The sequence below is a fragment of the Heterocephalus glaber genome, unplaced genomic scaffold (assembly GCF_053883595.1).
Source record: "Heterocephalus glaber isolate CG9 unplaced genomic scaffold, H.glaber_assembly_v1.0 deba00001465, whole genome shotgun sequence".
Taxonomy (NCBI): Eukaryota; Metazoa; Chordata; class Mammalia; order Rodentia; family Bathyergidae; genus Heterocephalus; species Heterocephalus glaber.
In genome coordinates this window covers 30,125,239-30,147,605 of record NW_028258312.1, presented here as the reverse complement: position 1 = coordinate 30,147,605, position 22,367 = coordinate 30,125,239, and the positions used below count along the sequence as shown (strand labels likewise).

General features: G+C 42.4%; 1 protein-coding gene across 8 annotated transcripts in view; it reads left to right on the top strand.

The window, feature by feature from the left end:
• The window catches only part of Atg10 (autophagy related 10), a 268,942-nt gene that overhangs the window by 149,459 nt on the left and 97,116 nt on the right, over window positions 1-22,367 (top strand). The window lies entirely within an intron of this gene.

The window sequence follows — 22,367 nt, the reverse complement described above, 5'->3', positions numbered from 1 at the left end:
AAATAATTACTCCGATAACAGCAAAGATTTTGCTCATGGTGCAAGATGTGATTAATAAATCTAGAAAGGACACAGATTAAAAAAATAGAGGATCTGAGGAACATGATGGAATCCCAACATAGGAAACAAATGGAATCCATAAAACAGATACAAACAGATTTCCAAGAGATTAAAAACTCCATCTAAAGTCTGTACAGCAGAATGAACCAATGTGAGTATAGAGTTTCAGATATAGAAGAAAAGATTGCAATTAGTGACCAGGAAAAGAAAAATTGCTTTAAAATTGTAAAGGAACACAAGAAATCAATCCAGCAGCTGCTAGACGATGCAAAGACGAATAACATAAGACTGATTGGAGTAAATGTAGAAAGAGGAGAGTGTGCAGATGACATAAAAAAACTGTTCACAGAAGTGATGGCAGAAAACTTCCCAAGGAGGTGAAAAAAACTTGACATACAGATAAGTGAGGCATATAGGACTCCAAATAGCCTTGATCAAAAAAAATCTACACATAGGCATATATTAGTTAGGATTTCAGAAATCCAACAGAAGAACAAAATTCTGCAAGCAGTGAGAGAAAAGAAACAAATCACATACAAAGGAAAGCCCATCAGAATCACAGCAGACTTCTCAGTGCAAACCCTCAAGGCAGGAAGAGCTTGGAGTGATGTATTTCAAGCCCTAAAGGAAAACAGCCTCCAACCCAGATTGATGTACCCTTCAAAACTATCTTTGAAAAATATGAGAAAAGGAAAAACATGGCAACAAAGTCTTTCCAAATAGGGAAGGGTGGAGGGGGTGAAGGGAGGGCAGGGGAAGAGGAAAAGAAAAAAGAACCAAGATGCTCATGTAAAGGTACAGGATCCCAATGATGAATACAACTGTATTTTATACCTAAAATGTACCAATAAACTTAATGGGGAAAAAAATACTTGGTTCCTTTTTAATGATACTAATCTCTTCAGCAACCATACCTCTTTTGCCTCAAACTTTACACATGATTCCTTCTGAGCCAAAATTTAAAATTTTAAGATATTTCTGCTCCATATTCTGCCCCTGATTCTTATAAAACTGGGTAAAGGCAGCCAGCAGTACCTATGCCACAGACTGAATGTTGGGCTGTCTTAAAATTTTTTTCACTGGATTAGTCCACTACCCTTAATGCCAGTCTCCCAACATGTCTCAGGACATGGGTAAAATGAAAATAAGTTTTCTTCCAGAATGTAACACACATAGGCCCTCGCCCTACAGCCAATGGAGTCCTTGTTCCCAACTGAAACCTCCTGAGCCTGGGCTTTACTTCCACATTTCTTTCAGCATTCTGGTCTTCTGTGCTCTGACTAGAATCACCTGTGAAGCTCTGCTTCTGGCATTCTAGGCTTTCTGTATCCCAAATCTGCAAAGCTTTCCAAATACCTCCCACAAACCAATTCTACAGGCTTCTAAGCCACATGGTCAGGAAGCAGCTTGTATATATATCAGCAGACTATTGGATAAAGAAAACGTGACTCTATACATAATGGTATACTACTCAGCTGTAAAAAAGGACATATTTGAGCCATTTGTGGGAAAATAGATGCAACTGAAAAATATAATGTTGGATGAAATAAATCAGACACAGAAGCTGAAATACCATATAGTAGCTCTCATTTGAGTAAGGCAAAGCACAAACAAAAGGCAAAATAAAGGATGGATAGAAGGAAACAAGGGATAGATCTTGTGCAAATGGTAAGGGGTCCAAGAGAATGTGGGAGAGAGGAGAGAGGGAAGGGGAAAGGGAAGTAAGTAAAATAAAGGTATGCCATGTACAGGAATCTAATGACCTCAATGAATGTAAACATTGTATGAGACAAACATGAGATAAGATTAATAATATCAGCAAGAACAGGAAGCGAAAAGGGGATTTAGAGGAGGAGGGAGAGAAGTGGAAGGGAAGGGGCAGAGGATTAATATAAAAAGAACCAAGCGGTATGTACATGTACCCCCTCCCCAAGTAGACTGCATATGTTGCAAACATGTACCACTAAGCACCCCACATGGTCAGGTACAGCCTCGGCAATGCCCCCCCTCCTGGTACCAATTTTCTGTATCATTCAGACTTTCTATCACTGAGACAAAATATCTGATTCTGGTGCAATTTAAAGAAGAGGTTTAATTTGGCTCACAGTTTTGTGGTGCCAGTCCATGGTTGGCATGGCAACTATCCCGTGGCAGAGGAAAGCTGCTCATCTCATGGCAGCCAAGAAGCAGAGAGAGAAGGGAGGAGCTGGGGCCAAGAATATGCCCTTGCAGTTCGTCCCCAGTGACCAACCTCCTGACAAGGCCCCGCCTTCTAACACTACATTTAGCTGTGAACTTGTCCAGAGATTGATCCACTGATGAGTTAGTACCTCCTGTAACCTTCCCCCTCTGAACACATGAGACTTGCAGGAATACCTAGATCTAAACCACAACGCCCGTGGAACCTTATCTTTTTCAAACACTCAGCGAGAGGAAAAGAGGGGTGAGTTGGGGCAATGCAACGGTGAGAAGGGAGTGACATCTCAGAGAGCAAGGCAGCTGCGGCTTCACATGGAGGAGGGCAGACTGTGCCTCACGTGCATGTCTTGGGGCCGTTCTGGCTGGGAGACGCCCAGAGGAGGAGCAAAGGCTCTGGGAGAGGGTGGAGGGTGCATTGTCCGGCACAGTGAGCAGAGAGACAGATGTGTGCAGTAGCTGTTAGTCGTGATGGGGACTTCGGTGGCTCATGTTTGTGTGGAAGACATTTTCATGCATTTCTTATACACTAAGAGGAAGAGACAGATTAGAGTCCAAAGGCTCAGAATATAGGAATGAGCTTGTTGTCGCCATCCTGCCTTCTAGTTCTTCTGTCAACACAGGGTTGGCTCTTAACATATTTTGGTGGGAGAAGGGGGGTTCCAAAGCAGTAGCTGATTAAAATGACCCTTTAAACATCATTTTCCTCCACCCTTCTCTCTCTAAATAGGGACGTGTCTTCCTCAGCTACCAGATCCATGTACTTGCTTGGGTGGAACTAAAAGGAGCCTGAGGTTGAGGTGCTGGGAACTGGCATTGTTTCCACTATCCTGCTCGTGCCTCCTGCCATTATAAGGAAGCAAGGTGCCCAGGCCAGGCGTGAGGGAGAGCCGCCACACACCCTCCTGTGGGTGCTGTGTCCTCATAAACTATTCACCGTTCAACTGCCAAGGAGATTTTTCTCTTGTCTGTATTTATTCAGTCATCTTCGGTATTACTATGAGCTCATGCCTGTCTATCATTATCCTTTGAGTTCTAAGCCAAAACAGTATCACTTTATTTGGTCTCTCCAGTCGTTTCAGCTTTGGCTCTTGGTCCTTCTTTCAATTCACTCCCATTCCCCCAGCAGACCCCTGTCGTTGTGGGGTTTCCCCCACCTTTTCCCCTCTTTTCTCCTCTTCCCTACTTTTCCCTTCCCTCACTCCTCCTTCCATTCTCTCTCTTTCCCCTCCCTTCCTTCTCCCACTCTCTTTCCTTTTCTTCTTTCCCACTCCTACTTTCTGCTGTGACACTGCTCCATGCTCAGTTTGTGTATTGCTTATTCCAGTCCTGCAATCAGCTGGACTTTTACTGGAGAATGGTATTACAAACCAAGATTTAAGTGATAGGTCTACTCACTGCTACAGGGTGCCATTCCTTCTAGATCCTCTCAGCTGACAGAGCAAGGAGGCCCATGTGTATACCAACCTATGCGTCTCCATATATCTATCAGTGTTTCTGTATGTAACTGTTCCTAGTTTATTAAGATGAGCCCAAGTCTATACCAATGTTTGTAACTCCAGTGCATTACTACACAGATTATTCTGACCTCTTCCTCAAACCTGGCTCCAACTCTGCCATCCATTAACTTAGTCATCCCATCCTGGGTCACATGCATAGCAGCATCAGAATTGCTCACCCACCTGTGTGGCGAACAACATTGTCAATAAAGCACCATGCCATGTATGTGAACTTTATTCTGCCTTTAGTCGTACAGACACTGTTCATTTCTCAACCTATTGTTTCATCACATTCTGTATTCCATCCTTGCCCAACACTTTAAAAATGATTTTCCTTATTAACTTTTCTGGGAGTAGTTTATGTATAATCAACTCTATTTATTTAAAGTGAACAATTTGTCATGACATTTATATACTACCATCACAACCAAGGTTTTGTACTGAATATACCTTACCCCTAAAGATTCTTTGTATTGTTTGTAGTCCATCCCTTAGCCCTGTGTAAAAACTGTTATATTTTTCATTGCTATGTTAATTTTTATTTTATTTAAGTAGAATAATATATATTCTTTGTATCTGGCTTCTCCAATTAGAAGTATTCTGAGATTCATCCATGTTATAATGCATATTGAAAGTTCAATAATACTTTTTGTACTGATGAATATGCCTTATTCTTTCACTCCTTGGTGAACAGCTGGGTTGTTTTCCAGTTTTGGCTATTGTGAATAAAGTGCTGCAACTATTGGTGTCCAGGTCTTCCTATGGGTTTGTGTTTTCATTCTCCAGATAAAAACCTAGCAGTGCAGTTGTTGGGTCATACGGCAGATTTGTGTTTAACTTTTTATTTTGTTTTTTTTTTGAGACAAGGTCTAGCTGTGTAGTTTTAGGTTGATCTTGAACTCGCTGTGTAGCCCAGGCTGACCTCAAACTTACAGCAAACCTCCTGCTTCAGCCTCCAGAATGCTGGCATTGCAGGCATGTGACACTACTTTCCAAAATGGCTGCAGCACTTTTCACTTCTACTAGCAGTGTAGAAGAGGCTTAGCAGCTCTACAACTTTGCCAACACTTATTATACTCAATAATTTTAAGTTTTTTCTAATGGTAGCCCATTGTGATATTCACCTTTTCATGTGTCCATTAGCCACTGATACCTTCTTTTGTGAAGTGTATAACCATATTTTTAACACATTAAAAATGGGTTGCCGGGGCCAGGAATTTAGCTCAGTGGTTCCAGCGCCTGCCGCGCAAACACAAGGTCCAAGTTTGATCCCAGTACAAAGAAACAAACAAACAAACAAACAAAAAATGGGTTGCCTGCTTCTTTTCCTTTTTTCCTTCCCTTCCCTCCCTCCTGCCTTCCCTTCCTTCTTATGCTTTATTGTGGTGAACTTCCAGAACAGTGTTGAATAGAAGTTGTGAGAATAGATCTCCTTGCCTAGTTTTTGGTCCCAGGAGAAACCATTTCATGTTTCACTCTTAAGAGCGATGTTCCCTGAAGGAATTTTTGTGTGCACATTATTCAGGGGGAAGAAAATCCCTTCTGTTCCTAGTTTGCCACAAGTTTTTAATCATGGATGGTATTCAATTTTCAAATGCTTCTTCTGCATCTATTGAAAAGCCCTATGGTTTTTCTCCTTTATTCATTTAATTTGGTGAATTAAATTGATTGAATTTTGAATGTTGAGCTAACTTTGCATTCTTTTGATAAATCCCACTTGAATATGTCTTAACCTTCTTACGTACTGCTAGATTCAATTTTCTGGAATTTTGTTAAGGCCTTTTGTGTCTATGTTCACTTGGAATATTAGTTTGTAGTTTTCTTTTCTTATACTTTCTTTGTCTGGTTTATTATCAAGGTAAGTATTCTGTCCTACTTCAAATATCTTATACAACACTATATTCTGAACAAACAAAATTTTGCTAAGTTACCATGAGCTTCGGTGTCTGCACCTTTGGTATTCCTCTCACTTCTACCTCGAGTAACTGTGCTTCACTTCCTCCAGTTACAGTCATTCATTGCTTAGGCTAAATGTCATCTTTTAAATTGAGGCTTCCTGAATCCTTTCCAGTTAGGGTTGAGGTTTCTATCTGTAATTCCACAAACATTTATACACTCATACAGCCATTATCATAATTATTTTTGTGTTACATCTCTTGTGGATGCAATCTCTATAACTTGGCTCCCTTACCTAATTACACCATTCTTACACAAACAATTTGGGGGTTCTTTTCTTTCCTATTTTTCCTTTTTAGAGTCTTTCCAATACACCACATCTTAGAGATTCTGCACTCAATAAGTGTTTATTTAATGAGTAAATGTTTAAGACTCCACATCCCAATAATTTGGAGTATTGGTTTGAGTTTCTAAAGCATCTGAGCTTGAGAGAGTGGCAAAGAAATTATATATGTCTTAGTTTAATGAGATGGCTTAAAAAATGGAGACATTATTCATATTCATACTTTCTTTACCTTGGAGTTGAGTTTTGATTTTCTTGAAAGTTTTTGAAGGTGTGGAATTCTGATACTTTAAATGAAAGTGTGAAGACTGTTCAGCATGATAGACCATGCTAAGAAAAGGCTCCAAGAATCTCAGTATCAGAAACACTCATGTAGTGAGAAAGGTTGGCCTTTTGTGCCTCCCCCAGCCTTCTCTTTTCCTTTGCCCTGGGCTCCTTCAGTGATGACTGCTCTCAGAGGTTCCCATGGGAGTGAGTCCTGCTGCCCAGCATGGAACCCTAGTCTCCGCACCGCCCCTCCCTTCCTGTCTCACTTCCGTGACTCACACCTGGGCTCCTGAAATCATTTTTCAGATAGATTGTGGCACCCCAGTCCTTGCCTCCAGGGTTACTTCTGAGAGAAATGTGTGCTAAGATACAGTCCCACAGAGCCTGGATCGTGGACGGAAGAACAATCTGCTCACACACTTCTCCAGGCCCTCTGCGGAGTCGCAGGACTAGGGCTGGCTCATAGGCACCACTGTGCATGTTCACTCACACCCATCACTGCTCACTGTCGCTCAAACTAAGCTTTACAAAATATGAGCTGCTGATGATTTTAAACATTTGCCCCATTCTCAGAGAAAATTCATCTTCCCGGGGCTTGAAGACCATTAAGGCACAGGGACATGGACCCTCCTAGAAGGCTCTCCACGATGTGCAGGCAGGAGGAGCTGTGCTGTGGTGTGCAGAGGCGTTCTCTGTTCTTCTGGACTTGGTTGTGATGCTGTAGGGCTGGGTTTGACCTCTCATAATTGCCGTGTATGCTTTTGTGTTCACTTCCTTGCAAGTGAGTTGCTTGAGTTAGAAGCTGAAGTTCTTGACACAACTTTTAATCCATTAAAAGAAAGAGAGATTCATTTATAGAGGAACTGAGATCATTAATGACGTTGTAGCTCCCTCTCTCTTTATGATACCGTATTGCTGTGGGTAGAGTGCTCCACAACATCTGCTCAATAGTCCGTTATGGAGGCACAAGAATGCTTTTACATGGATGCAATAAAGTAGCAGATGCTTCCTAACGACAACTTCCCAATTCATTTAGGAAACAAGTCAGTTTGGATTTGATTTTTCCTCCAAGTGTGGCAACTACCCAGGCAAATGATTCGAAAGAAGTTAGAACTGACAAATCAAGTCAGTCATATAATGTTTTAGGGTGCTAGAACTCAGTCTAAAAGCCTCATCTAGTAGCACTTTAATAAAATTAGCATTTTTCTTACCATGCAAATAATTCTTTACCATTATAAGTAACCAGGAAAATACATTAATTCGGTATTACCAGCTTAAGCTTCTTTTATTTTTTTCTTTGGAAACTTCTGTTGAATGTTGATTTATCATTAGCATTGCAAATAGAAAAAGTGGTAGAATGCCCAGGCTTGGTAACGGGGAGACATGGGGTCCACTATTTGGAAGTCAAGCATATGAGGTGTGATTGAAAAATATAGTGTGTGTTTCAGTTTTTAAAAATCACTACAGTAAGGGCCGGGGATTTAGCTCAGTTGTTTCACCGCCTGCTGCGCATATTCAAGGACCCAAGCTTGAACCCCGGTACCAAAAAAAAAAAACAAAAAAAAACAAATAAAAATCACTACAGTAAAAGGCACATTGCCATTAATCTCTCTCACAATACTCCTTTGCTTTGAACACACTTATTCTATCATTCTTGCCATTTTCTGAAGCAATTCTAAAGTCCTCTTTTGTGAGTGTCTTTAGTTCTGCTATACTGGCTGCCTTGATGTCCTGAATCCATTCAAAACTTTTCTCTTTCATGGTCATTTTGACTTTGGAGAACAGTGAGAAGTCACATGGTGCCAGATCCAGTTGGGTAAGGACACAGTGTCAGGTTTTTACAAGCTACCTTTCTGGTGGTTGGCACTGGGCAGCAGCATTAACTATATTATTTATCACACCTTGTAAAGACCCTTAGAAAAGAGGACTCCAGAGCTGCTTCAGAAAGTGGCAAGAATGACAGGATGAGTATATTTGAAGTAAGAGGGTGGATCTTGAGGGGGATTCATGGCAATGTGTCTTTTACTACTGAAATAAATGTTTTCTGATTTAAATATTCACTGTAATTTTGACCACTCTTTGTAGTTCCTTCCAGGAGTAGATTCTGTTGCCTTGGAGAGATCAGGCGGTGCTGGTGGTGTCCGTACTGTGTTTGTACAGCCATTGGCAGGGCTGGCCTCTCCCCACTGTGGTGCACTGTCATCCCCAGGATGTGTTCTCAGGGGTCTTAGGGAAGCCGCCATCACTTACCCAAACCACAGTCTGTGTGACGGAAACTGCATGACGGATGAGTTATTAAAATTTCTCCGTTCAAGGAACTTTGACCTAAAAGGCAAAGAGTTGATGGGACTAATCCTAACAGCCTGTGCCATTTAATGTTGGTAAGTCTACAAGCCCCTTTCTTGAGAAGATCAGATCAGAAGGAGGAATTTAAGAGCTTTGTTCTGAAACAGAAGAGCAAGGCATGAAAGCAAGGTGAAGAGGAAGCCAAAGATCAGTTTGCCTTCTTCATAACTTTAACAATGGTTGTGTCGCCAACGTATCTTTTACAGTGGATGAATGCTTCCACGGGACTGGCAAAAACAATCCACTGAGTTGTGGGAAGTAACAGAAGAACTGCTCTGTATATTAGCTGTGATATTTTGAAAATTAAGCTTTACTAGTACAGTTTTTAAGTATGGATCCATGTTGGTGTTCCCACTCCATTCCTTTGTCTGGAGATCAGGTGTCACGTATGATATTCAATGCTTCCAAAAGGAAACCAGGACCCAGAAGACAGGCAGAGGCCAACTGGGTGCCCTCCATGACCTTTCAGTGTCTGCTAGTGGTTTGGCTGTGCCCTGGCCTTGCAAGGATCTCATCCAACGTCAGTTAACACAACTCCTACTTGTCAGACTATGGGCTTTTTCTTTTCTTCTTTTCTTTTTGCCGTTTTTTTGTTCATAGTACTAGAGATTGAACCCAAGGCTTTCACACCAAGCTATACCCTCAGTCTATTTATTTATTTATGTTTAAATTTTGAGATAGAGTTTTACTAGGTTGCCCCAGTTGGGTCAAGCTTTCAATCCTTCTCCTCAGCCTCTGAGAGTGCTGGGATTACAGGTATGTGCTACCATGCCCAGCTCAGACTAGAGGTTTTAAAAGATTCTTGCAAAGAAATAGTAATCAACAACAACAACAATGTAGTAGAATGTAAAAACAAAGTCTAATCAGATCTTTTGATTAGTTGATTAGCTTCTTCAAATTTGAAATTAAGGAAATTATTTTAATATGGACTTATATTTACTGTGATTAACAGTTACCATCACCCTGTGCGTATGTTATGCCTAACAATAGGACAAAATGATCATTGATCAGAAACTCATTAAAAAGCACCTGGGAACATGGAAATTAACCTCTTAGAACTGAGAAGGGGATTGAATTGTGGGCATGATGATTTGCTAAGCACAGCCAGTTATAGACTTCTTCCATGTGGACCTGAGGGTCTTTCCCATTCATTGTAACCTTTACAATTACCTACCTGAACCTGGAAGAATAACTTGACCCAGAGCTTAGAAATGCCATATCACAAAACAAAACCAAAATGTGCATATTCAGGTTGCTTTCAGTTAAGTATATTCCTGTCCAGAAAATGACCTGCACCATTAATAAATACAGTAACTTTATTTTTTGTAACCCTTCATTTACTGTTGGATTAACACATTTGGAACCCAGGGCTCTTGGTCTATGTACAGTTCAGAATGGGATTCTTTATGCAGAGAAGAGAAACTGCCTCTGGTTCTTCAGCGTCTGCTTTGAATTAGAGCATCTGCTCATAGAGCTGTAGTAACAAGCAGGGCTGCCGGGCATCTGGTTCCCAGGTGCTCAGGTCTGGCTGGTGCTTAGCAGCTGGACTCTGGAGCCAGGGGCATCTGTGTGTTCACTTGTGCACTGCTTACATGCATGATCATTTTGAGGTACTCACTTTTCAGTGGGCATCTTAAAATCAAATTCCTGCAGCTGTATTCAGCTTCAAGCACTGGCCCAAGAATCTGAGTGCTAAATGGGCAAGATGTCTGTCTTTGTTACTTTTCTCATTGCTGGGACCAAATATCTGATATCCAAAAGTTAAAGGAGGAAAGCTTTATTTCAGCTCACAGTCTATAGAGGTTTCAGTCCATAGTCAGCTGGTTCCAAGGGAGAGAGCATCGCAGAGGATAAATAGTTCATAGCATGGCAGCCTGAAGGCAGTGAGCAAGCAAGCAGCAGCAGGAAAACAAGCCTCCCTTTCCCTTTTATTTCATCTGGGCTACAAGCATTTCCGGTGGTGCCACACATAGCCAGGGTGGGCCTTCCCATTATTCACACCCAGAACTATGCTAAATCAATCAGTAGACTAATCCAGTACTAGGCACCCTTAATCCCAGCATCACACACCCATAGATCCAGCCACCTCCACAAAGCCCCACCTATAACTGCATGAGGCTTTGGGGAGACATCTAGGTACAAGGCATAGCAATGTCCAGTGAGCCGTGAGGACCTGCACCAACCAAGGCCATTTGGTGCTTAGAGCAGACAGCTGGGCAGGAAGGCTACCTGTCAGTCCTACACCATGGCCAAGCTAAATACTTACACCAAAAAGGGTCCTCCTTCACCTTTGTCTTGTCCTTTAGCAATTTTCTTTGTTGATGTATTTTACAATGAATTGTATATAATACATAAGTACAAGATTATAATTGATCAGGAGGTAAATATACACATACTGGGAATGACTGCTTAGTTGTTTGGACTCCTTGAGTCATAATCAAAAAAGTTGATGGGCTGTACAAAAGGGCTACAGAAGAGCTAAAAAGAAACCTCCATATACAGGATGGAAGTGGTAAGTGTCACATTGTACTCATTCCATTTATTTGTTTCATTCAACAGCTACCGATGGAATGATTACTATTACCAGAGGTTGTTCAGTTTGCTGGGGATCCACAAGTGGCTGAGACAGGCAGAAGTGCAGCACCTGCACTCCAAGGAACATGTGGGCTGTTGTGTGAGGAAGCTTTCCATGACCCCAAGCAAGGAAGGCTCCTGGATGCATTCTTATGTCCTCATGGCACTTGCAGCACTCTAATCGGAGAGTTGCTCATGCAGCAAGATGTGTTTCACCCACCCACTCTCCCTGAGGGTAAAGCCTGTGCCTGCTTGTTTTCCAGTGTGTCCTTAGTGCAGGCACCGTGCAGGGTTCCTAGGAACTGCTAGAGGTCTGGATGAGTGTGAACACGTGCTCCTGGACACTCGTGAGCAAGGGCACATATGTATATGAGTATGTGTAAAGCCAAGGATGAAGCCGTTGCAGGCAGCAAAGGACAGGAGGTGAACAGAACAAAGTGAGCAGAGACCTTTTCTAGGCTATACCAGCAGTTAGGAAGAAGCGCGGATGGTTAGCAGAGACAGAAGTGACAAATTCTAGGTGATTAGACTTGGTGAACTTGGACAAAAACAGTTTCTAAGACTCTGTCTGGGTAGGTAGTATGATCTTGCACTAAAAGTAATCCTTGGGACAGGGTGATTAGTATATTCAAAAGGTCAGTGCTACAGAAAAGCAGTTTATACTTGAAAGAACTAGAGAGAAAAGATTAAAACCTCACAAACCAAATGTACAAGTGAAGTAAAATTATATATACTCGGGGATGTTATGCATTTTCCCTAATAGCTCATGTAATTATACTGCTCTAGTTATTGACATGATTCTCTGTTGAATGTGTTTCCTCACACCAGGGCACGATGTTGTGCCTGTCCTCCCCTCCATCCCCAGATCCCGGACAGTGTCTAGATTAAGGGTTGGCCAACACTGGCCTGGTGCCTGTTTTTCTACAGCTCATGAGCTAAGAATGATCTTTACATTTTATAGGTTGAGAAAGTATCGAACAAAAAGCAATACTGATACACTAAAATTATACAAAACTTAAATTTTAGTGTCCATAAATAACATTTTTCGGAAAAAGCCTGACTCACTAACTTACATCTTATCCAGGCTCTTTCATGCTATAGCAGCAGAATTGAGGAGTTTGGACAGAGATGTAGAGGGTGTGAAGCCCAAAGTCTTTCCTCCTGGGCCCTTTGGGAGACTGTCTGGGGACCCTTGATCTAGAACATGGAAGGTTCCCTATCACATTTGTTGGATGAGTGGATATGGTAATCAGGATGCTCCTGGGTACCAGGTAGTTTTATGGTCATCTTGGTTCATACACATCAAACAACTGAGAGGGCAAAGTACTTAACAGGTGAAGAAACGGGTGAGAAGTTGCGGACAATCTGCCCCCCTCCTGAGCGTGAGAGCCACCTCCTCAGCTTGAGTCCAACCTCAATTCCGTGCCCTTTCCACTCAGATTTCGAGTGTCCCCTACATCCCGCAGGAAGATGAGAACTTTGTCTTGTTCCGATTCCTGCGAAAATAGGATTATGTAAAAGCAGCAGCCTTGTCTTTGCCCTGGCACAATCACTTGCGGAAATCTGTGAGTGCCTGCGGATGACAGCAAGCAGAGGATGGGGAGGGGGTGTGGCTCACTGGGCGGCCTGGGACGTCCTGTGTGTCCTGTGCGTCCTCTGCGTCCTGTGCATCCGGCCGTGAAAGTTCTCGCGCCTGTGGAGAGCGCTGTGCCCTCGGCTTCCGAGTCCTTCAAAGCTACCGGGGTTTCTGCCTTTCCGTCTCTTTAGCAGGACAGCATCATTTTCACACTTTGGCGGTGAAATGTACACATTTCTGGATTTGATATAGAAGTTTAATCAAATGCTGAAAGAATTTGCAGCTTATTCATCAAGACATTTAAAAATCTCACTTGTTTAAGTTAGGCTAGTGTTATCATCCCTTAGAAAAGAACTTCAGCCAAACTTCATCCCATTGAATTTATTACCGTCATCCTTTCTAAGACTCAGAATTTCTCTTCCCCTCGGGGATCTTAATGTAACATCCTAAGATGGGGAGAAGAAGAAGAGAGTGCCCTGAGAGGAGCCACGGGTCCTCAACAAGGTTCTGCTCACTGCTTAGGAAACAACACAATTGTACTAAATAAGGCCCTGGAATGGATGCGGGGTAGGTGAACTCAGGGCTGTGGGCCACAGCTTATTTTCGTCATTGGCGTAGGGTCTCCCCACCTGTTCATTTACATGTTGCCAGTGGCTTCTTTCATGCGACAGCTACAGAGACCACATGGCCACAAAGTCTGAAATATTTATTCTGTGGCCCTTTAAGAAAAAATATGCAGGTCCATGGAACTAAGGATACAAGAAAAATTACAAGAACTGGGATTGTTTAATAGAAGGAAGGGAAAGCTGAAGGTGATAAATTTCTTCATATTTTGGAGAGGATATTATATCAAAAAATGATGACTCTTGCTTCTTAATTTTCTGCAAGGATAAATCTAGAAGAAATTGACTTAGCCTGTAGCAAGGTACAGGGAAGAATTTCTCGGCTCTGGAGTTAAAACATAGATGTCTCATAAGGTGACGCCCATATTTTGGTGGTACAAAATTTATCCTTCTTTTGCACCCAGATTCCACCATTAAAAATTCCAGTTGATTAGTTATTGGCCACAGATGTGTTATTTAATGTAGTCATTGGAAAAGGAATAACATAACTCAGCCACTATTGGTCACGATACTTTAGCAAGTGTAAATCAGAAGGACGAGGGGAAGCTGAATGAGGGGTTTCGGATGGGAGCAGATCAAGGAAAGGGGCAGCAGACTGGAGTGGGGGAGCAATCCAAGTCCCTGGAGGGGCTGGGTTCCTTGGTGAGCAGCCAGTGAAGGGAAGCTGGTTGCTAGCGAAACGCAAGGTTCTGGTGGCCACAGTTCCCTGACTTTGTAATCCACAGAGTGCAGAGGCAGGGTCCCAGCTGGACCCTGCGTGCAGGCGAGGCCAGGCTTCTTGCCCAGCCCATCGGCACCCTCAGGAGCATCGTCCGTCAGGGAGATGCCCACATCCCAGTCCAGGGCTTCCGCATGAGAGCTGTGGGCGGGAGATGTGTCCAGGAACACACTTGTCTCAGCCTCCCCCTCCCCAAGAATTTGATGGTCTTGGAAGGCAGGAAGAGCCCTGGGTTGGGGTCCAAAGGCTTCACAGGTTTCTTTTATTCTTTTCTTTTCTTTTTACTTTTATTAGTAGGTGTGTGCAATACACGAATTACATTCACTGTAGGGGACTGGTACAGGTACGTAACTCATTTCAGTTCGCTTCTTCTTCCCTCCCCTGTCCAGCCTCTTTTATTAGGCCAAAGAATGTATAAAATATGTAAGACAGCCATACTAACCCAAGGTACACTTTTATATACATTGTCCAAACTCGATTACAATACCTTTTTTTTTCTGTCTCTTTTTTCCTATTATCTATCTTTTATTTCGTACTTTACCGTACTTTTGTAGGATATTGAGTCTTTCATAGAAAGAAACCATGTGATATTTAAGCTTGTGTGCCTCAGTTACTTCATTTAGTGTTATGATCTCAAGGTGTATCCATTTTCCTGCAGATGACTCAAGTTTATCCTTTTTATAGCAGAGTAGTACTCCATTGTACATACATAGTACTTTTTAAAAATCTGTTGATGGACATATAGGCCATTTCCAAGAGTTAGCTATCAGGAATTGAGCTGCTGCAGTGATGGGTGCCCTTGGGCCTTTTCTGGAGCAGGGGAATGAGTGGTACGGTACACATCAAGGGGTTTAGAGAAACTGCGAGCTCTTGTAACTGATGCTTGCTTGTGTTACATGTCTTAAAATAAAAAAATAAGAAAGGGCCAGGGATGTAGCTCAGTGTAAAGGGGGCTTCAGATCCCAGTAAGGGGCTTTACAAAAGGTCCTCTGAGTTTAGGTTTTTTCCTGGGGAAACACTGCGTTTTACGTATTGCTGTTAAGCAGGGACACTGGGTGCTGTCCAGCGTCATCTTTGTGGACTCCAGCTCCCAGTCCTGCTGTCTCCTGTGTGCACCATGGAGCCAGCGTGTGGGGGCTTTCGGTGCCCTCCCTCCTGTGTGGCCTAGGACTTGACCCTGCTCCGTCCGGAGACAGACCTTTCTCTGGGAGCCTGCCTTGGCCTGTGATGCCCCTGCCTGCCCTCCTGGCAGGACAGGACGGCCTCTCCTTTCCTTCCTAACAGTCAGTAGCTGTGGTGGTCATCGTGCCATGGACGGGGCCCTCGCTAAGACAAGGCCTTGGGGTCATTTGGAGCCCTGGGCCTCCCTGCCACATACACCTGCCTCAACAGACCCCGTTCTCCCATGCCACACACAGGTTCACAATCGCTGGGGCACGCCAGGGCTGGGGAAGGTGCTGGTGACCTTCACTCACTCAAAAGCCACAGAGATCGTGCGGGAGGCCAGGCTAGGAGCTGAGCCCGGAGGAGAGCGCTCTGCGGTGAGACAGGGAAGCAGGGCACAGAGGCACTGTCACCAGGCCCACAGTGTTCTGTCACTCGCTGTGAATACTGGCATGCAGTCCCTTCTGGAGGAGTTCTTCCACTGGGTCTGTCAGAGGCCCAGAGTCTTCATCGTCTCTGAAGACAGCAAGTAGCAGAGTTTGCTGCGAGGCACCTCTAGGCTCTGCCGTTGGGATGAGCTGGCCTATCCACCCGTGGTCAGGCACACGAAGATCCCCAGCCCCTCGGCCCTGGGCCTTGATGCTGGCCCACTCGTGTGAGGTTGGAACCCAAGACCGGATGGGCAGAAGATAAACAAATCGCTGCTCTTTTCCTCAGGGATATAGTGAACAAAGCTTGCCCCTTCTGTTTGCTCAGTCATAGTAATAGAGATTATTAGTGAGACAAGGAAAGTTTCTTCCTTCAATTACTTTGCCCTGTAGGAGAAACAGAGATATGGATCTCATTTTCAAAGCCTGGTGTGCATTCAGGTTTGCTTTCAATCAAGTACCTATGGAGCATCTTCTGGTGTGATCCCTCTTAATGGGATTCCCTTGTGAGGCTTAATTCATATCAGATTTTCTAAATGAGAGATCACTGTCAACTTATTGTTAATTGAATTCAATAAAATCAAGGTTTCTACAATTAATATGAACCACTTAATCTTTTAGCTCCATGGATGTAATTTTCTAAACACAGGTATCCGCTCATTTAAAATAAAACAACAACATTTTGAGGAAAATGTATGGAGTATGACATCTTTTCTAATATCAAATTAAACATTCTCCAACCTTTTGAAAATCATGTAAGAGAAGAAAAATAATGAAATCCTAACAAACTAAAATGTTTATGTTAATACTACGGTGTTCTGAATATCTTTCCAACTCAGCACAGTCCTCATTAGAAGGGAGCTCACTGTGGTACAAACTGCAGGAGTCGCGGTGTCAGCAGAAGTGAGTGACAGACCCCGAGGGCCCCCAACCGTCCAGGTGGCTTTGGACAACCCAGCAGTGAGTGTGTGACTAGGTGGAAGAATGCAAATTTCTTTTACTATTAATATTGTAATAGGGTATCAGTAATTTTTAACCTTGCCTTTTTTAACTTTGAAGAATGTAAATCTTCACGCAGGTCAACAGTTGTGTAATGAATACCTAGAGACGCACCAAGCCACCCCATCAGCCATCGATCCACAGCCACTCCTATCTGCTCTGTCCTTCTGTCTGCTTACTACTCTCCTGTAATATTTTAAAACAAATCCCAGGCATCAGCCTCTCTTGATTAACAGGATCCCTCTGCCATCTGTATTGTTAGCACCTAGAGGTCTTAGAAATTTCATCTCATTTTTAACAAGCTTCAAATTGCCTGTTTCTTTGCTTTTCATTTTTTAATTACAATTTTTGAAATGACTATAAATTCACATGCAGTAATAAGAAGTAATCTGAAAGATCCTATATACCTTTTACCCAGTTTTCCCCAAGGATAACTTCTTGCAAAAGCATAGTGTAATATCACAGCCAGATCATTGACGTTGACATAATAAAGGGATCCTACTCAGATTGCCACAGTTTTTTACTTGGGTTTTACTTGTGCTCCTTGTGTGTGCAATTGTGTGTTCGGGTCTATCCACATGCTCTCACATGTGTCCCTTTGTTTATTTGTGGTACTGGGGATGGAATCCAGGGCCTCATGCATGCTAGGCAGGTGGTCTCCCACGGAGCCATGAGCGTAGGTTTACGTATCCACTACCACAGGCAGAGATGGAACAGTTTCCCACCTCAAGTGTCCTTTGCATTGCCCTTTTATAGCCAGGCCCACCTCCCTCAGCCTTCCCACCAACACTAATCTGCTCTTTGCTTTTCATTTTGAAAATGTCATTTCAAGCTGGGCGTGGTAGCGCATGTCTGTAATCCCAGTACTCAGGAGGCTGAGGGAGGAGGATTGCAGTGAGCTCGAGGCTAGCGTGGGCTACATTGTAAGTTCAGGGCCAGCCTGAAATATATAGCAAGACCCTGTCTCAAAAAAACAAACAAAAAATTACTATACAATGGTTCCTTGGTTTCCGAATTCAATTCTCTCCACAATTCTGGTCAAAAACCAAACTGGAAAAGAACCAAATCAAATTTCTCTATAAGGTCAACGTTGAATCTAACCATTGAATTTGATTTGGTTCTAGTCCAATTCAGTTTATGACCAGAATCATGGAAGGAACCAAGGTTCAGCCGTGTAAGTGAAATCATACAGTTGTAGTTTTGGTTTTTGGTACAGAGGACTGAACCATACAGTACTTGCCCTTTTGGGGTTGGTTTTCATCACTTATGGTGCCATAATTCCCTGCAGACTCACACAGGTGTTTATTTGTGTCCAGAGTTTGTTCTTTTTGTTGCTAAATAGTATGCTAGAATGGTTTGTTGAACCACTGACTTGCTAATGATATCTGAACTTTTTCAAGGTTTTGGCTATTCTGAATAAAACTGCTGTGAACATTCACATCTAAGATTTTTATTTCTCTGGAAACAATGCCCAAGAGTGCAGTTGGTGAGCTGTGTGGTAATTGTATATTTAGTTTTACAAGAAACAATGTATGGCTCTCTTGAGACATGATGTTATTTTATATTCCAGCCAGCAGTATGTGAATGATCTCGTTTCCCTACATCTTCACCAACACTGGGTGGGGTCACTACTTTTAATGTTGGCCATTCTGATAGACGCACAGGGCCAGCGCAGGGTAGTCTTGGTTTGGATTCCTCTGATGCCTAATAATGCTGTATATCTTTTTCAGTGCTTACTTGCCACTTGTGCACCCTCCTTGATGATGTTCTGCATTTTCACTCTTCCATTTGCCTCATTTAAGATGAGGAGTGGGGAGTCTGGTCACCAGTGAATCACCTCTGTAGTTTCTGTGATATACCTAAGTGGTGGGAGCAGACTGAGATAAAAACGTTTGCTTACTAGTGTTCTCAGTTCTGTGCTAGTCTCTGGGAAGACAAAGATGAGTAAGATAAGAACCTTAGTCCTGAAGTTCTGAAACTATCTAGCACTGACTGGAAAGGGAAGCAGAGAATATGTAAAGGCTGAGATTTCCAGATTGGGTGATATTAAAGGTGATACTTGCATGGGCTGAGGTGACTATCAATAACAGGAAGATGTTACCAGACACAAGCCAAGGATTCACTATAGTACAAGTAAGGACACAAAAATGTCTCTGCACACAAATGCCCATCAGAGCTGGCCTGGGTGATGCAGTATGTGTCCCAAGTAGAGGACAGGTACCCTGGCCTTCATATCCTGTAAAAGATACTCAGCTGCCAGGGAGAACAGTGACGTGATGGGAGCTCTTCAGGAACTTGTTCTGTCCCCTCCCTCCTATTCCTTGTGCCTCTTCCAGGATCTGGATCCGTGACTTGGTGCCACGTCCTGCACATTTTTGAATGCTTGATTTGAGTTTGTGTGAAGAACATTCTTTCCAGAACTCGTGTCCTCCCCGAAAAGGCTGAGGCTCAGGCAGCTTATTCCTACAGTTTTCTGCAGAAATCAATGACCCAATTCCTTAGATGCCATATGAATTTCAGGTTTGCAGTGATGGTCTAAGAGGAGAAGTAGCTCACAAAAGAATAAACATCCACAGGCTGGGGATGTAGCTCAGTGGTTCTGCTGCCTGCCCCGCAAGCACAAGGACCTGAGTTTGATTCCTGGTACCAAAAAATAAATAAACATCCACACACCCCTAAATTATGATAACAGTAACATTTAAGATCAGTAAGAAAAAAGATGGACTATTAAAAAGCATCAGGGAGAAATCTACCTCACACTATACACAAAAACAAAATTCACATGCATTAATGATCTAAATGTTAATTTAATAATATATGTTTGTGCATAATGAAGGAACTTTTATAATTACTAGGAGAGAGGTGGTAAGAAAAGTCTGGTAAAAAGTACAATAGACAGAGTTGGAAAAATACTGAGTAAAATCTATACTTAATATTACCAGTAAACATATAAGTGGATGTTCACCTTAACTAATACCAAGAAACTAGAAATTAGAACAAAAAAATGACATTTAGAACTTCATCACATAGGCAAAAATCAAAAGCAAATAATATCCAGTATTAATTGGATATGGGAAAAGGGCATCCTTGGACCTATTTTCTGGAAATATAAATTCATGTAGCATTTTTTGGGAGGATAGATCGGAAGGATCTCTTGAAATGTAAAATGTACATGCTCTGCGATGCATTGATTGCACCCTTTGGAATCTGTAATATCGAAAAATAGAAGTGTGTAAGGACATTTGAGCTAGGATGTTCATTATTTGTAGTAGAAGAACCTAAATTTCCAGCAAGGTGGAAATGTTCAAACAGAACCATAAAAGACAGCTGCAACATAATCATACCATGGAATGGAGGGAAGGCACTTAGTCCGCAGCCCTGATGTGGCAGCAGGTGATTGGATGTCCACAAGTGCAAAATAAACTCTAGGAGCATATATGTACACTGCATGATTTAACGGGGTGGACGGTTGGAAGGAGGTATTGGGAGTACACATGTGTGTATGCGTTTGTGTGCCAAAAACCACAAATGTCTGGAAGAATGTACTCCAGCCTTTTAAAGATGATTACAAATATTGAGAAGTGCTGGGATGAGGGGAATTTCATTTTTAATTTTATGTTTCTGTGGAATTTGCATTTCCTTTTTGTCACCACATGTCCTGGTCAGCTTTCTGTCACAGTGAGGAAATCAGCTTCCGAGGAGGAAAGACTCATTTTGGCTGGTGGTTTCTGGTCATGGTTGCTTGGCCCTGGTGCCACTGGGCCTGTGGCAGACAGAACATCATAGCATCTCTGGGCAGCAGGAAGTAATAAGAGAGGGAAGGGCCAGGATTCAGGGTCCCCTGCCAGGGTACACTCGCGATGACCAAGCTTCCTTCCACTTGTCCCCCATCCCAAAGTCCACTGCTTCCTAGGGGCACCACAGGCCGGACACTAAGCCTTCATCACATGACCTTTGGGTACATTTAAGATCCAAACCATAGCACCAAGCTACAATTCTATTATAATGTTAAGAGGAAAAAAGTTATAAATACTAAGCAACTCAGTTACTGACTGAAAAGAAAGAATGTGGTTGGAAGAGTTGCTGTAGAAGAATCTTGATAGTCATGACTAATGAAAATGAAAAACAAATAAACAGAAAAAGCTCTTTCTTACTACTGCATTTTCTTTTTTTAATATTGTTTTATTGGCACATTTTCGGTGTACAATGTAATGACATTCATCATTGGAAATTTGCACCTTTACATAATCTCTCTTGGTTCTTATTTTTCACCCTTGCCCAGCCCTCCCTTCAACCCCTCCATCCCTCCCTATTTACAAAGACTTTGTTTCCATTTTCGATTTTCTCCTATTAATTCCATTCCCTTCTTTCCTTTCCTCTACCCCTCCCACTTCCCCTTCCCCTTTGCCCCTTTTCTTCCTATTTCACATTATCTATTATACTATTTAGTCCTTATTTACACTTTCAGTTTCTCACACTAGAGAAACTATTTGGTATTTACACATGTGTCCTATTTATTTCACTTAAGAGTATTGCCTCAATGTGCATCCATTTAGCTATAAATGTCTCTAATTTCTCATTTTTTATGGCTGAGTAGTATTCACTTTTATAAAAAACCCCCACATTTTCTTTATCCAGTCTCCAGTTGATGGCCAATTGGGTTGCTTCCAAGTTTTAGCTATTACAAATTGTGCTGCTATGAACATGGGTGCACATATACCACTGTGGTATGATTCTTTTAATTCTCTGGGGAAGATCCCCAGCAGTGGAATAGCGGGGTCAAATGGGACTTCCAGTCCTAGTTCTTTGAGGTATCTCCATACTGATTTCCACAGTGTTTGTACCAGTCTACACTCCCACCAGCAGTGGAGCAGGGTTCCTCTTTCCCCACAGCCCCACTAGCGTTTGTTACTGGTTGATTTCATGATAGCAGCCATTCTTTCTGGAGTGAGGTGGAATCTCAGCATTGTTTTCATTTGCATCTCAAATGACCAGTGATGGTGAACACTTTTTCCTATGTTTATTTGCTATTTGTACTTCTTTGTCTGAGAAATGTCTGTTCATTTCAGATGCCATTTTTGGATTGGGTCTTTAAATCTGGGAGATCTGATCTTTTTAAGTTCTTTATAGATTCTAGACAGTAGAGCTTTGTCTGAGGAAGAGCAGGTGAAGATTTTTTCCCACATTGTGTGTTGTCTTTGCACACTACTGGTGGTTTCTCTTGCTGTGCAGAAGTTTTTTAGTAAGAAGAGATCCCACTTGTTGATTGTTTGTGCTAGTTCATGGGCAACTGAGGTTTTTTTCATAAAATTTTTTCCTACACCAATGTCTTCAAGACTTCTACCTAACTTTTGTTCCAAGTGATTACTGCATTAATTTTCTATATCTTGAGTATTTATTTCAGTCATTTCTCTCATTACTTAATGTATTGTATTTAATTGATAGTGTTTCCTGGGATTCAGTGAAAAGTAAATATTCTCCATTGTGATTTATCCTTGGTAACATCTCCCCAGTGGACTGGCTGGGAGTGGGGAGTTACTAAAAGAGATACAGATCTGGACAGCAGTTCTGGCTTCACTTATCTGCATGCCAACCTTCTTTCATATTGATGGAGTTTGAAGTCTTCCCTGTGGCTCCTTCTGATTGTTCATTGTTGCCATTACTGTTTTAATGAGAGG